Raw genomic sequence first — 15,852 nt, 5'->3', positions numbered from 1 at the left:
CCGCTCTGCCACTGAGCAGCTGGTGACTCTGAGCAAGTCACTTAACGGCTCTGTGCCTCAGTTTCCTCATCTGTAACACAGAGATGCTCAGCGTGCCTACGTCCTAAGGCCCGTCTGTGAGCCAGCAACTCAGTACTTGTAAATGGCCTAGACCGGTGGCCGGGGCAGTGCTGGCTATTATGATTGTTGCTACGGTCACGATCCGTGTAAAGCTCTTAACCAGATCCCCCCCCCCCAACGCCCCCCATCAAAATTCTTCACCAAATGTTGGGAAAGCCAAGGGTGCGTTTCTCCGGGGGAAAGGTCAGTGGCCAGTGAGCAGACCCCCAAAAGGACCTGAGACCTCCTTCCCCCAAATTAGGAACCAGCACATGCCCAAAAAAGATAAAAGGGCCCTCGCCCAGCAGGAAGAGGATTGCCAAGCCCCCCACCCTCTCTCTCCCCGTCTCCAAGCAGGTGCACGCCGCCTCCTGAACTCCCCAACCGCACGGACATCTTTCTTCTGCCTTCACACCCCTCTCCTCCTCGCCTCCTGAGCTCAACCTGGTACCACTCTCTCCTGCCTCTTCTAGAACCTTCCTTCGTTCCCTTTAGGTTCCTCACCTGAGCCTCTAAGCCCGCTCGGATCCTAAAAAAAAGCAATCCAACGTGCTTCTCCCCTCACGATCTGTGTGAAGGTCACCTGGTCCCGCATCCGTTCAATAAACACCGATTACGGGCTTATTCGGAGTCTGGTCCTGGGGATGAATCCTAACACGGAAATAAACCAAGTGACGTGAAGGAAGTCGGACGGGTCGTCAAGGAAGGCTTCCCGGAGGAGGAGGCACTTAAGCAGAGGCCTGTAAGAGGAGGAGCCTGGAGGCAGGAAGGACTTTGGGAGACCACTGCCCGTAGAGGGCACGGCAGGGGCAAAGGCGGGGGCAGGACGAGCTTGGTGCATGACCAAGGCAAGGGGAAGGTCAGAGGTGAGCTCAGGAGACGGGCCCAGGCCACCAGACCGGAGGAGCTTTGTGGGGGGAGGGAGTGGGGAGCCATAGAGGGCAGCAAGCTTTTATTTACTCTCTGGACCACAAGAGCTCTCATCTGTCTTCCTTCTTCCCATCCATCCATCCATCCACTCATCCACGAGATCTCTCCTTCCTTCCACCCATCCGTGAGACCTCACCTTCCTTCCTTCCTTCCTTCCATCCATCCATCCGTGCAGCCATCCTTCCCCTCACCACACTCCAGTCTGCCTCCGGCCCCCACCTACCCATCAACCCAGGAAATCCTTGCTTCCAGAACAGCTGCATCCAGCCCAGGGAGCCCGACCTCAAGTCCACCCAAGCTAAGACATTCTGGAAACTCCCTTCCTTTGCTCCTGAGATGCTGACCGTGCCTGATCCTGACCCTCCTCCCTCTTTCTCTGTTTCGGCCAAAGAAGCTTCTGCCCCTACTCATGGGCAGCCACCCCAGTTGATGCTTGACCCTCTCCCGTCCTCTCCCTGGGACCTCAGTTATCACTCAGAGTCACCGTCCTCCCTCAGGACCCCACAGCCCATTCATTCATTCTCCATCTCTCTCCTCTCTGCATCTCTCCACCAGCCGAGGGGGTGGCAGAGCTTCCTCCCTCGATTTGAGCTCCCCAAACTGCAGACACTTCCCCGTCATCTCAAGAAAGGGCACCTGCCTTTACCCAGCTGCTCGGGCCCACGACCTTGGGTCCTCCTGGACTCCCTCTTTCTCTTACCTCCCATCAACAAAAACGAGGCACCCCGTGTCCCAGCGCCAGTGTCCCGGGCCCCCCTTCCCCATGAAGCTTCAATTAGCCTTTCTGCAAAGCATCCCAGGCTTCTTCTCTCTGCTGAGAATGGCCCTGAGCCCAAAACCTGTCCCCAGAAACCCCTTCCTCCAGGAAGCCTGCCCTGATACCACAACACACCCCAGAAGCAACGCCTCCTCCTAACCTCCCAGCCCAGCCGGCACTCCTGAAATGCCGCTCCCACCTCTCAGGGAGGAGGGGTGCATTCGCTGTGCGGGGGGTCCGAAGGAACCAGCAGGATGCTCCAGGATTCAACCCCAGCTCTGCCGGCAGCCGGCTGCGTGACCTCAGGTGAGCTGCCTGACCTTGGACGAGTCCCTTCACCTTTGCTGCCTCTGTGAGAGGGAGACGGTGGCCACGGGGGGGGGGGGGGGGTGGAGCGGGGGGGGTCCCGGGGAGAATTTTAAGCAAACCATGATGACGGCACCCCAGGGTGCACCCCAGCTGGGAGAAGCAACAGACCAGACGGATGAGCAGCAACACGGGGGCCTGAAAGTGGGTGCTGGGTGGAAAAAGACCCCGAAGGAGAACAACGGCAGGATCTGGTACAGAAGGTAAAAATTCACCACACAGAGTGAAGGATGTTCAGGAGAACAGAGATGCGCGTGAGATGCGCGAGGAGGGGGCGGGGGGTATGAATGAGAATAAAGGGATTTTATATATATAAAAGCATACACTTGTATTTATTTATTTATAACATATAGATTTATCATATTTTTATATTGTTAAGTGTAATATTAAACTATTATATAACATATAATATATTATATATATGTACACACGCACATGTGTGTATATGTTTGTTTAAAGGAAACTTATGTTAGGAACTCAGTTAAATAAACTCCCAATTCTGCTACAGACTCTGGCCAGGGGCTCGTTAGGCCCAGAATTTGGCTCAGTGGCCCCTGTGATAAATGGAGATACGGCGCCCAGCTTCTTAAAGGTCTAAATGAAAACCCGGGACCCTGGAAGGGGGACGTGCTTGGGGAGGGCAAGGGGCTGGCAGACGCAGGGGGCTCTGCTCATCCCGCTGGGAGACAGAGCTCTGACAGAGAACAAGCCCCCCACGAAACCGCCTGAGACCTCGGGGGCACAGCCTGGAAGGGCCTCAAAACCAGAAGGCCAGGACGGATGAGGGCTCTTCCCGCATTTTTCTCAACTCTTCACCGTCTCTGAAAAGGCAGGCACTCTTACAACCGATGGCTGTGCGGATTCGACGGGATTATAATAAGTCTGGCTTCCACTCCCAGCAGCACCTGAGCCCCACCGAGCCTCAGTTTCCCAGCTGAGCAGGGGGCGGGCCACAGTCCTGAGCCGCCCCACGGGCTCCGATTCATCCCCTCTCTGGAGAGCTCCCAGGGAGCACGCACGGGGCACCGGGGGGCAGGCGAGGGCAGGTCGGGCGACGTCCTCGGAACAAGGGTCAAGTGTGGCTGGGGGCCTCCCAGGAGATCGGACCGGGTGGGGCCCTGGGACTGGCATTTTTAACAAACATCTCTGGCGATTTGGAATCAGGTGGTCGCCTTCTGAGAAACAGAAGAAGGACTCCAAACACGGAGCTCCCTACTCCTCTTTCTCCACCCATGTGACACATCCATCATTCTATTTAGTCCATCAGTCAGTCAACAAACACCTATGGGGCTCCTACTGAGAACATGGGGCATGTCGTTTCTCTCCTTCTGCTGTTTAGCGTCTAGTGAGAAAGCCAGACCTGAAGAAAAGCTCAGGGGTGACCTACAACATCCTAATGGGGCTACAGTAAAGTGGGGGGGGGGGCATCCCTAGACCAGGGGGCTGGGGGCTGGGATGGGCATCCAGGGGACGGACGGGCATTGGATGATAAGACCTTGTGGCCCGGGCGGCAGGGGGGGCGGTCCTCTCTCTCCTGAGAGAAAGGAGGTAAAACCCTGCCTGGAATCCTGCTCAGGGGGAAAAAGGCAGGCCCTCCTGACGGCCACAGCAACAGGACTCCAAGCGACAATGCTGGGCCAGAGACGTGAACCCGAAGGACCACACGCTGTGGGAGCCTGAGTCTGCGAAATGCGAAAAGAGGTGACGCGGACCCAGAAGACGGAGCAGGCCAGGGGCGCTTCTGGGAGGGGGTGTCAACTAGGAAGGAGACACTGTGGCCACGATGTGTACGTCCTGGATCTTGACAGGGAGGTGGGTTACACGGTGGCCACGTTTGCTAAGATGGACACTCAAACTGCGTATTTTGCTGCTTGTAAATTATACTTCGGTGAGCAAGGGCTGGGGGGACACAGACATGCGTGGACACACGAGCGGGAGGTCGCTGGGCACATTCTGGAGAGAGAAGTGAGGCCAAGCCCAGGGGAGCCGGGCATGAGAGGCTGAGAGCTAAGAGCTGAGAGCTCCTCCAGGGCGCCCTCCCGGCCGGGGGGCTCGGCATCCTGCACACCAGGGAAGGGCAGGAGGTCACAGCCACCCCCAGCACCACACGGTGCACAAGTGGCAGCACCCGGGTTCTGCAAAGAGGGATCCAGGGGGCTTCGACCTGCGGGTGTCCCGGGGGACGAGGTCACCCTTCACCCCCAGGCTGTGGAGCCCACCAGGGACTCCCTCCAGGGCCCCGAGGTCATTAATGAGGGTCCCACAGCCACAGACAGATGTCCCTCCTCATTCTGCTTCAAGGCTGCCAGGCTGGGACGCAGGGGACATAGGAGGCTGGTGCAGCGGGGGAGGGGCATCATCCAGAAGTCAACAGCCCCTTCCGGCCCCTCCGAGCATGAGAAGCACCTCAAAGGGGAAGTGCAGAGGGATGGACTGGGCAAGAGGAGGGGACGAAGGCCACCAAGCCTGGCTGGGGAGCTCCAGGGACATCAGCCCTTCCTCTGACCCTCTTTTTTTTTTTTTTTCCTTTTTGAGGAAGATTGGCCCTGAGCTAACTGCTGCCAGTCCTCCTCTTTTTGCTGAGGAAGACTGGCCCTGAGCTAACATCCGTGCCCATCGTCCTCTACTTTATATGTGGGACGCCTACCACAGCATGGCTTGCCAAGCGGTGCCATGTCTGCACCCGGGATCCCAACCAGAGAACCCCACGCTGCTGAAGTGGAATGCGTGAACTTAACCGCTGTGCCACCAGGCTGGCCCCCTCCCCTGACCCTCTTTACCCTGAAAATAGCAGCTGGTTACGCCCCCCTCAGAGTCCACACAGAAATAATAACTAACAGGGACCACAATAATGACCGCGACCTCCTGCTGAGCGCTTACTCTGAGCCAGGCACTTGCAAAACACTTTTCCAAGTGGGACCTTATTTAATTGGAGCAAAGGCTCTCGAAAGAAGCATTGACTATTATTCTCGTCCTTCCAGTTCTCTGACCTGAGATTAGAGAAGGGAAGTCACCTGCCCCCACATCACAAGGTTAGAAAAGGCAGAAAGAGGACTTGAACTCAGGTGGCTGACCCCATCACCCCTCAGCTCCGGGGTCATCCTGAACATCCCCCTGTCACCAGCCCAACTCCTCCGACTCGCCCCTTCCAGGGATGATGTCTGCGGAAAACATCAGGACTGGTGCTGACGCGGCACACATCCAGGCGTAAATCCCCAAGCCCATGGGATGAGAAACAGGCCCCAGGGTGCGAGGCCTGGGGCGGCCAAGACAGGGACCTCACCAAGGTCCCACAGAAGGGAGCGCACAGAAAGCCTACTCTCTGTTGCCTTGGTTTCCCCAATCTGTGAAATGGGCTTGATGCCACCCCCCCTCACAGAACAGGCCGGATACTGGAGGTAGTGAAACAGATTCTGGACCCCGGAGATAACAACACCATCAGTGACAATAACAACACAGCTGAAAGGATGTGAGGTCTGGAATTTGGGGAAGGGGGTGGGGTCCCAGATCAAAAAAGATGATCAGAAAATGGCTGAAGCTGGCGAGGGGGACACGGGGGCTGCTTACACCATCCTCCCAAGTCCTCCCGGGCGCTTGAACATTTCCACGAGAAAAAGTTAAAATAACAAGAACAAGCAAAGCGAACTTCCCCGACACTCCTTCGAGCCGGACCCGCCACCAAAGCTTTCCGCCTCTTCGCTCATGGAAGCCCACGACGACCCCAGGAGGGGGTTCTGTTACAGACGAGGAAACTGAGGCCCAAAGGGGATAAGATTGACTTGGACCTTGGCTTCCGTTTAAGATGCCAACATCGGGGGGCTGGCCCGGTGGCTCAGCGGTTAAGTTCACACGTTCCGCTTTGGTGGCCTGGGGTTCGCCGGTTCGGATCCCGGGTGCGGACATAGCACCGCTTGGGACGCCATGCTATGGCAGGCGTGACACATATAAAGTAGAGGAAGACGGGCACGGATGTTAGCTCAGGGCCAGTCTTCCTCAGCAAAAAGAGGAGGATTGGTAGCAGTTAGCTCAGGGCTAATCTTCCTCACAAAACAAAAAAAGATGCCAACATCGATTGCCTAGGGTTTAGGAGAAGGTGATAAGGACTTGGGTGCCTGACCCCCTGGGAGACTCTGCCACTTCTCTCCATCATTGTCATCGTCATCATCATCATCGCAGCCACTAACACTGTGTGGGCACCTGTTCTAAGCCAGGCCTTGTGTCACACATTGGACATCCGTGAGCACATGGATGGTGGGCCTCCTGCCATTCCCACTGTTCCAGTCGAGGAACCTGAGGCCCAGAGCAGGGACCTCCACCGTGCCTGCTGCTCCCGTGTGCTTTAGGCCAGTGCTGTCCCCATGTGTCCTTCGGGAAGACAACGGGGACCTTTCAGAGTGGAGTCTGGGACCCACGGGAAAGCAGGAATCATAGTGAAGATCACAGCAACGTCACTTGCCAGTTCCTGAGAGCTGACCCCATGCCCGGCCTGGGAGGGTGCCGGTCCATTTGGCCCTCACAGCAGACCCCACGAGGGAGCCACCACGGGCCCATTTTATACACGAGGAAACCCAGACCCAAACAAGGGATCCGTTGCCCAGGGTGAGGCTGCAAGTGAGTGGAAAAGCCAGCATTCCCTCCCACCCCTGCCAATACGGTGTACACAGCCCAGAATGAGGGGGTTCCTTGCCTGTAGCCACTCAGCCAGCAAGTGGCAGAGCCAGGATTCAAACCAACAGACAGGCAGCTTCCAGAACCCACGGTCTTGACCTCCACACCATGTGGCATGCACACGATGCAGGCTACGGGCAGGAGGAACAAGCAAAGACCCCGGGATAGACAGATGGATGAAGTGAACAGCAGGGGGCACGACTTCTGTCCTTCCTTCCTTCCTTCCTTCCAAGTGGCAGGCCCTGGACCCAGCAATCCCACTTCCAGGTTATCCCACTGGCATCCCCATTTCCCAGTAGGACAAGTGGACGCATGCCTCCCGGCTCTGTGTGGGTTTGGAAACACCCCCGCGTTGGTGTTAAGTTGACGAGGATTCACTCACACGGCGGAATACCACGCAGCCAAGAAAAAGATGGAGGCAACCCTCCGAGGACCGTGTCGTAGGGTCTCCCAGGGAAATGGAGGGCAGAAGCAACATGCAGAACAATGGGAAGAGTGTGCTACCTCCGTACCTGTGTACAAGAAATATTCTGGAAGATACACACATGCACATAAACGTGTGTGCACAGAACAATGGGACAAGGTGCTGCCTCTGGGAAGGTGAGCCGGGGGCCCAGCGATGCCGGAGAAGATGGAGGGGGAGACGCACTATGGTCAGCATTTTCAATTTGTCCCCTGCATGTGTCACTCAGGAACAAAGAGACAGAGAGAAGGAAGTTGCTTCTCCCCCGGATCCTTCGCAGACCACCCAGAATTCAGGAAACCCCAGAGCAGCGAATCCAGCCCCGAAGACAACACTTCTCTGGAGCCTCCTCCCGGACCAGGTCCCAGGGCCCCGGCACACAGTAGGCCCGCAGGAAGTTTCACTGGGAACAATTAAAGAAACGAAGCCACCCTCTCCCGCTTCTCCTGCCAACAGATCCCCAGCACCGTGAACACACAAACACAATTGTCCCCAACCTGGTAATGTCTTCGAAAACTCTCTCCTTCCATTGGTGGGGTAAACGTGCATGTCACCGAGACACAAAGGCTCCAGTGAATGGGGACATAAGTCTAAGGGTGGTATTCCGGGCAGGGGGAGTTCTAGGGGAAGAATGAGGAGGGCGTCCTTGGGGACAAGTCAACCCACTCTTTCCCATGTGCCTCTGGTGTGACACACCCTACTCCGGGGAGCCAAGCCAGGCAGGCCCTGTGCCCTGAGCTCAGCCGAGAACCGGGAGTCAGTGGCAGGCAACCCATTCTCATGGGGGGGGTGGGGCGGGCGGTTTACATGGTGGCCAGCAGCTCAGGCAACTTGCTGTCCAGGGAGGGTGCCCCGGGCGGGGAAGGCCCCCCAGGGACGAGAGCAACACAGCCATGCCCCCCAGCCCTCTCCCCTGCGGGGCGGCAGAGGGAGAAAGGCAGCCCCCCTTGCCGCTTTCCAGGCCTGGGCCAGCTGGAAAGGAATGCCATGTCTTCCTGTTTCCAATTAACTTCCCCCCACCAGCAGCCCTCCACATTCTTGAGACCAGGAGTCAAGACGGCCACGGGGGAGGGCTGGGGGGGGCCTGGCGGGAACTCCGCTGGTGGCAGGCCCTGGAGCTAAAAGGTGGCCCCCAGGAACCTGGGGGACCCTCCCTGAGACCCCAGGACCCCACCGCCAGGCTCTAGGGCTCGGCACTGACCCCTCGGCCCTTCCACAGCCTCTTGGAGGTGGTAGGGGGAACAGCCCACATCCTAAGGGAAGGTTGGAGAAGGCCCCAGAGGCCTCTGGGAAGGAAGTCAGCAGAGATGGGGGCAGGGCACAGGCCTGACCCTCTTGGGCCTTATTCATGCTCCCCCCCTCCAAAAAAATCAGTTTCTACTTTCCGGAAACAGCCTCGAGAGACCTGTCTCCCTACAGCCCCTCTGCCGCTGCCCGCCAGGAATTATGACTTACGCCTGTCATCTTAGGAAGGAAGATATGTGCACATCAAGTAGAGGACAACAGTGGGGGGCGGGGGCAGGGGCTCCCTCAAAATGCTGTCTCCCCAGTCCTCCTGACAAATATGGAGCCCCTCTCCCACCCAGCAGCAGCCTCAGCCACCTGGGCTGGAGGCCTCTCTCAGCCCCTGGAACAAGCTTGCCCTGAACTCCACTGTCCCCATCTGTAAAAGGGGAAGATCAGCTGTATGACCTCCCTCAACAGGTCAGCGGGGTCCTCCACAGCCCCTCTGCCTCAGCCCACTCCCCAAATGTTTGTTCAGGACCAGGAAGTGCTGCAGGGGGAGGGTCCCAGTCCAGAGAGCTGGAAGGGGGACTGTCCCCCCCAAGGAGGATTATTCACAGCCAGCCCTCGCCCATCGCCCACCCCAGAGGATTCCTCCAGGGTGGACACCTGCTCCTACTCACCCCAAAATGTCCAGCCAGCACCCCACATTCCTCCCCACCCCTGCAGGCACATGAGACCCCATCCGCTGAATGAGAAACAGAAATAACACGCCGGGTAACCCTTTCTCCCACCTCAAGGTCACTAAGGGAACTATAATTAGCCCCCTCTACAGATGAGGAAACTGAGGACCAGTGAGTTCAATGAGCTGCCCAAGGTGGGACACGGGGTGTGACACCCAGGTGAGGGGAGAAGGGCCAGCTGCCTGCGGGCGCCAAGGAAGGTCACGGCGCAGAGTGACCAGGAAGGTCCCCATGGGCTCAGCTTCGCGCGCAGCAGGCTGAGCCCCAGCTCAGGGAGAGCAGGAGGAGGATGAAAGCGGGGCAGGCTCGCAGGTGCCCCCCGACCCCTACCTGGCCAGGCCTGGGGCCCCCCTTCCCCTGACTCACACACCTCCCACAGCTGAAATCCTGCCCTCAGCCCAGCTTCCAGGCGCCCCCACCCCTTCTGCCAACCAGTACTCGGTGGGGAAAAAACCCAACAGCTCCTTCCAGGGTATAATCTATATTTGAGACCCAGGGTGACCGAAGTCAAAGGGACACAGCGCCAAAGAGGGGTGCAGGGGAACCTAACAGTTTTGAGCCAAGCTGGAGAAACTTGAGACGGTTACCAGTCCAGGCTGTGTGACCTTGAGCAAACCACTTCACCTCTCTGAGCCTCCATTAGCCTGTGTGCAAAATGGGGATCCTAACTGTCCCCACTTCCTCCCCGGGGGTTGTGGCCCGACGGAAAAGCACTCAGCAGGAGGCGATCCATAAGGCTCCCCTGAGTAGGGAGATGTTGTTATTTCCGGCATCGAGGAGTGGGGGAGCTATGGGGGAGGGTGGGGTAGGTAAACAGGCCCTTAAGTCCCCAGGGACACAGGCCAGGGGAAGGGGGTGGTTCCTGAGCTGTCCACCTCCCCTGTTCTCCCCACCCCTCCCTCCAGAGGTCAGAGTTGACCAAGCCCCCCCCCCCAACGTCACCCCAGGGAGAGACTGAAAAGTGCAGACAACTTATCCTAAACCCCAGGGTACACCCCGCATCCCCGCCAAGCGCCCCCGGGAAAGGAGGGGAGGGCTGGGTGCCAAAAGGGGCTGACTGTGCGCACAGGAGCGCGCGGCACGGGCTGCAGCCCCCCCCACCCCCCGGGGCCTGGGGGACCCCAAGAGGGCTGCGACCTGTCACCCCGGCCGCCCCGGGAGAGCTGACAGGGCGGCCTCTGACCCCACCTCCCGGGCAGTTCAGCTGCTCACAACCACAAAGCAAAACAAAGGGGCGCGGAGAGGAAGGGGCCTCGGTGTCCTCCAATCCCCGCCGCGCCCGCCCGCCCGCGCGCCCGGCTCGCCGCTGGCCACCGACCAAGGCCCGCTGCCCCCGGGCGGGCTCCTGTCGCCCCGCGGCCGCCCCGTGACAGGAGCCCCGGGGACGGAGGCGAGGGGCAGCCGGGGATGGGGGAGCCAGATGGCTGCATCCCTGCCCCCCCCCCATCCCTGCCTCGGTGCCCGCGGCCCGGCCGCGCTCCGCAGGGGCCCGGCTCGCCCGGGCGCACCCCGGGGAACGGCTGCCTTTGTCTAAAGGTCACACCACCCGAGCGCGGTGCCCGGAGCCGGGCCTGCTGCTCCCATTCCCAGCCGAGGGGGTGGACCCGGGGGCCGCCCCAAATCTCGGGAGGTGACAGGGGTAAGGGGGTAAGGCTCCCCTCCCTCCGCCTCCACCACCACCCCCCCACCACCACCCCGGAACGGCCCCCCTCCGGGACCAGCCCGCCAGCGGGGGCGGGGGGTCCCCTCCTTCCACGGCTGCGGGGGTGGGGGACCAAGGCAACCCCTTTCATTGTGTCGGGGCGGCGAGGAGGGGGGAGACCCAGGGGCCTCCTTCCGCATCCCCCCCTCCCCAGCTCGCCTGAGGCCCCGTTTCTCCCCGGCGCCCCCCGAGAGGGATGTGGGGAGGGGGCGCACGGGCCGGGGACACGGAGGCTCGGGGCGTCTGGCCGGGAAACCGCCATCCGCTGCCCCCCACGGCCCTCCGCTTCCCCGAAAGGCGGGGAGCCGGGCGAGAGGGGAGGGGGGGCCCCGGGCGGGGGGAGGGGGGTCTCCGCGCCCCTCCCCCCCGTGGCACGTTCGGTCTCGTTTTTCCGTCGCTCCATTGTATCCCCGGCAGCCGGCGGGAGGGCCGGGGAGGCACCGGGCGCCGGGTTTGGGCAAGGGAGCCCCGTGGGGGGGGGGGGGTCCCCGCAGGATCGGGGCGGCGATGATGGTGGGAGAGGATGCAGGGGGTGGGGGGGGCGGCCGGGGGGGGGGGGGGGGGTGCGCGCAGCCCAAAAAAAAAAAAAGAAAAAAAAAAGGAGGCAGCGGGCGCTGCGCCCCGGTTGGGGGGCTGCGTGTGCGAGTGTCGGGGGGGTGGGTTCGGCCCCGGCTCCGGCTCCCCCCACATACACCCTCGCCGCCAACCCCCACTCCCCCCCTCGCTTTTGCGCCCTGTCACAGCCCCGACTCGCAGGTAGAGAGAGTTAAGAGATTTAAAGAGAAATTGCTACATTGTGAGAAACTCACCCTGATGTTTGAGCAGCCGTCGGCGCGGGGTCTCCGAGACGGCCCCGCACGGGCTGCAAAGGGAGGACCCAGAAGGGGCCGACCGGCCGGGCCGGTCAGCGCACTGCCTGATCGCATGGCGGCCGCCCGGCAGCCTCCGCCGGGCCCCTGCCGCCGCCCCGCGCCGCGGCCCGGGCGCCCCGGACCCCGCGCGCGCGCTCCGGGGAGGACCCCTCGGGTTTGCAAAAAAAAAAAAAAAAAAAAAAAAAAAATTTTTTTTTTAATTAAATGCAAAAGCAAAAAAAAAAAAACCCTTGCAGGTTTTGTGTTCCGCCCCCCCCTTCCTCCACCGCCTCCTCCTCCTCCTCCCTCCCTCCCTCCCTCCCTCCGCCCTCGCCGGGGGACGGGCTTGCGGGAGGCTCCGCCCCGAGGCTCCGCAAACCAGCCCCGGCTGCCGGCGCCGAGCGGCGGGCACGGGAGCGAATGGGAGGCTGCGGAGGCCTCCGGGAGGGTGCCCTCCGTGCCGGCGCCGCCCCCACCTCCCCAGCGCAGGTCCCCGGGGTTCGGGGGCGCGCCTTCCCAGGCTCCGGTGGAGGCGGCCGGCTGGCTCGAGTGATGCTCCGGGTTGGAGGGGGAAAGCGAAAGGGATGGGCGCACCCAGATCCCCGGAGCCCGGCCCGGCTGGGGAGGGGGCGCCGTGCGCCCTGGGCGCGCCCCCCCGGCGCAGGGGGACGATCGCCGGGCGGGAGAGACGCGCCCAGGGCGAGCGCCGAAGGTTCGAAAAGGTAGCGGGGGTCGAGGATGGAGAAGGAGGGGAGGCCGCGCGGGTGGAACCGCGAAGGACCTGGGAGTCGGAGCCAAAAAGGGTGGAAGGTGGCGGAGGCTTTGGGGCGACTGGCCAGGCCCCCCCGGGCGTGGCTGGATCACTCACCCGCCTCGATCGTGGCCGAGCTGCCCCGGCCCCGGGGAGGGCGCCGGGGACGCAGGTCCCTCCTGCCTCTGAGGCTCCTCGAGGCCTCTCGGACCGCGCCCAAGAGATTCCCAGAAGCCCCGGGACGTCTCGGTGGTGTTGGGTCCGTTTCCGCCCCACCAGGCCGTGAACGCCTGGCGGGGGGGACGCTTAGATTCACGCTTTCATTCAGGGAACGCTGGGTGAGCGCCTACTGTGTGCCCCGCGCCGTGCTGGGGGCCTAGCGGGGACCCAGACAGCCCAGACCTGCCCTCCCCGGGCGCACAGGCCAGGGGGACTTATAGTCTGGTGTCTTAATACCCTGTGTCTCCCCAGTGCCCTAGAAAGGCTTCGTGCATACAGAAGCCGTTCAATAAATGTGTATTTAATAAATGCGTGATTGAGACATTTCTCTGTTTTAAGCTTTAACACTTATCCTGGTATCTTGGTGGTGCTACCCGTATTATTTAAGAAACCTCAGAGGTGAAGAGGTCTGACTCAAACCCGTGAGCCCCTAGTTCACATCCTGCCTTGGCCACTTCCGTGCTGTGTGACCTTGGGCAAATTACTTCACCTCTCCGGGCCTCCATTTCCTCCTCTCTAAATAACAGGCCTCACCTCATAGGGTCATTAGGAGGAAATGAGCTATGATGGAGAGCAGAGCCTGACAGGAAGTGCCAGATGAGCGCTCTCTGTTATTATTATTGACTGTTCCATACAAAGGAAACGTGATCAATGCCAGAAGTGGACACATTATGGGTTGCCCTGAACGAACGCAAGACAGCGGCCCATCTGTAACCTACACGGTGGTCCTCTGAGGCCCGCTGGAGGTATGTGACCCTTCAGGAAACAGCAATATGCAGGTTTATTTTTGTGTGGCTTGTCCCGTTTGCTACAACTGAGCCCATTGGACAAGACGCAGGGAGTGCGCATTAACTGAGGGCTGAGCACGGTGTTTCCGGTCCTCAGTCCTGCCCACCAGGAAGAGAACCCTCTAGAAACTCTTAGTTACTCCCATCTTACCATGCAGAAAACCAAACTGGCTCCGAGAGGGGAGGGTTTGGCCCAAGGTCACGCAACCAAGAAGTGGGGCCTGAGCTGAGCCCGGTGGCACTGGTGTCTCTGTCGTAGGTGCCAGCCCCCGAGGACTGAGTGGCTCAAAGTGAGCAGACTTGAAGGGGGGGGGGGGGGGGCGACTGTCCACGTTTATTCATTCATACAGGAGATATTGTTCCCGGATCTGGTGAGTGCCAGGGGTCTCGTAGTGACCAGACCCCTCCCCACCGGCACACGCACACAGCTCTGTTAGGGGACACAGACAATAAGCAAGGAAGCGAATAAGTCACAGAGCCTCAGTTTCCCCCCCCCACCAGCCCTCCCTGGCAGGTGCCAGCTTGCTCTGCTGCCCCTCGAGAATGGTGCCTGGCACTTAGTGCTCCAGAAAGTTCTGCTGAACAGAGATGAGCCGTACCCACCCTCCCATAGGCACACCTGACCTGGAGAGGTGGTCATGAGGCCATGCCACTGGGAACCGGCCTCGCCGAGTGTGAAGGGAGCCAACAAAAGGCCGGCCCCAAACCCAGCCACGGCTGGCAGAGCCCCGGAGGACCCGACGTCCAAGGCCAGTGTAGGGGTCAGTTAGGACCCACGTGGAAAGAGACCTGCTGGCCTTTGGGGGTGACACACCCCTTCCTTTTGAGAATCTGATGCAAGTGGTGAGTTCCAGGGTAAGAAGCGAGCTGGCAGTGAAACCTGGATCGGTTCAGCGACTGGCGCGGGGCTCCTGAGCCAGGGTGAGGACTAACTCAGTACAGCCAGGTCTTCTGTCACCAATTTTGTCTCTGAGTCACCAGACGGACCTGGGGCACGTCCCTTCTCCAGCTCCCGCGTTTTCTCATCTGTCCAATGGGGGTGCATAGTCAGGCACTGAAATCTGCCCCCACAAACGTTTTATTATGAAAATTTTCAAACATGGAAAAGCAGAAGAAATATTACAGGGAACACCTAAATCCCCAACCCCCAGCTTCGCCCATCAGCAGGTCACTCTCCTTGCTTATCACACATCTGTGCATCTATCCATCCATCAAATCCATCTTATTTTTCGATGCATTGTGGATATCTGTTCAAGGTAATCCTATCTAACTCCCCAGTCTGATAACCATAATAACAACCCCCTGGGGAAGGTGCTGCCTCTCATTTAAATCTCAACACTAGCCTTTTTTTGTGAAGGAGAAACAGGTTCAGAGAGGGTAAGAAACCAGATCAAGGCCACACAGCCAAGAATCCAAACCCAGCTGTCTGTCCGCAGAGTCCAGGCTTTATGGACTATGGAGAGCATGCAATGGGACAATGGACATGGAAGCTCTCTGGGGACAAGGACAAAGCAGCATACAGATGTGAGAAGCCGGACCAGGGAAAATGCACCCACCTTCCTCAACCAGCAAATATGCTGCACCCCTGTGTTCAGCTGGGCTCATGACACAGGGTCCTTTGCCCGCCAATTATTTGGGACTTAATCCCCTATGGGTCACAGTCTTTCCTCTCCTAACATAAGGCTGGGAAGGTGCCAGACAACTCACAAATGTTTGCTGAATGAATAAAGGGGCCCGAAAAAGTTTGCTTCCTTGTGAGACAAATGGCTTCTCCTACAGGCCCCCGCAGCCACTCCACACCCAATGTAACCCTAGACACGGCACCTGGGGTGATGAAAACCCCGCGACCTCGACACGAGCCTGGATTTCTGGGCCCCTCATCTCAACCTTTAGTGCATGGTTTTAATTATACCCAAGCAACTGGAAAAGGAACTGCAGGAAAGCCCCTATTCGCCCTGGAACAATCTGGATGGTGGAAAACTGACCTGCCCTGTCCCAGGGGGCCGGATGCCCTCTCCACATCCAGCACGTGGGCTCCAAGACCCCCATTCCCCACCCAACCTTCCAGCCCGGAGAGGCCCCCTCTCCACCAAGCACCACAGCGTTTTCTATCTCACCCACTCATTTTAATGCTTCCCCAGCTCTCCCAACCGGATCCTAACCCCCTCCACCTCTAACCTGAGCCCTGCACCTCGGGCCCGCCCAGCAACCCCGCTCTCCTACCCAAAGGGACCCTGATCAATGGCAGGCCTGACTGCCATCTCTCTGCAGAGAGGGGGTTTTCCTTTTCT

General features: G+C 59.6%; 1 protein-coding gene across 2 annotated transcripts in view; it reads right to left on the bottom strand.

The window, feature by feature from the left end:
- Nucleotides 1-13,497, bottom strand: part of BICRA (BRD4 interacting chromatin remodeling complex associated protein) — a 78,384-nt gene extending 64,887 nt beyond the window's left edge. Inside the window, exon 1 of one of the 2 annotated variants that reach the window (XM_070498368.1) lies at nucleotides 12,672-13,497. The gene's annotated coding sequence lies outside the window, so the exon portion shown is untranslated. Of the gene's footprint in view, nucleotides 1-11,761; nucleotides 11,991-12,671 lie in introns of those variants that run through there. The other variant, XM_070498366.1, reaches the window with a different exon arrangement.
- Nucleotides 13,498-15,852: the final 2,355 nt, after the last annotated feature.

This window comes from Equus asinus, chromosome 26, assembly GCF_041296235.1.
Source record: "Equus asinus isolate D_3611 breed Donkey chromosome 26, EquAss-T2T_v2, whole genome shotgun sequence".
Lineage (NCBI taxonomy): Eukaryota > Metazoa > Chordata > Mammalia > Perissodactyla > Equidae > Equus > Equus asinus.
This window is presented reverse-complemented; position numbering and strand designations above follow the sequence as displayed.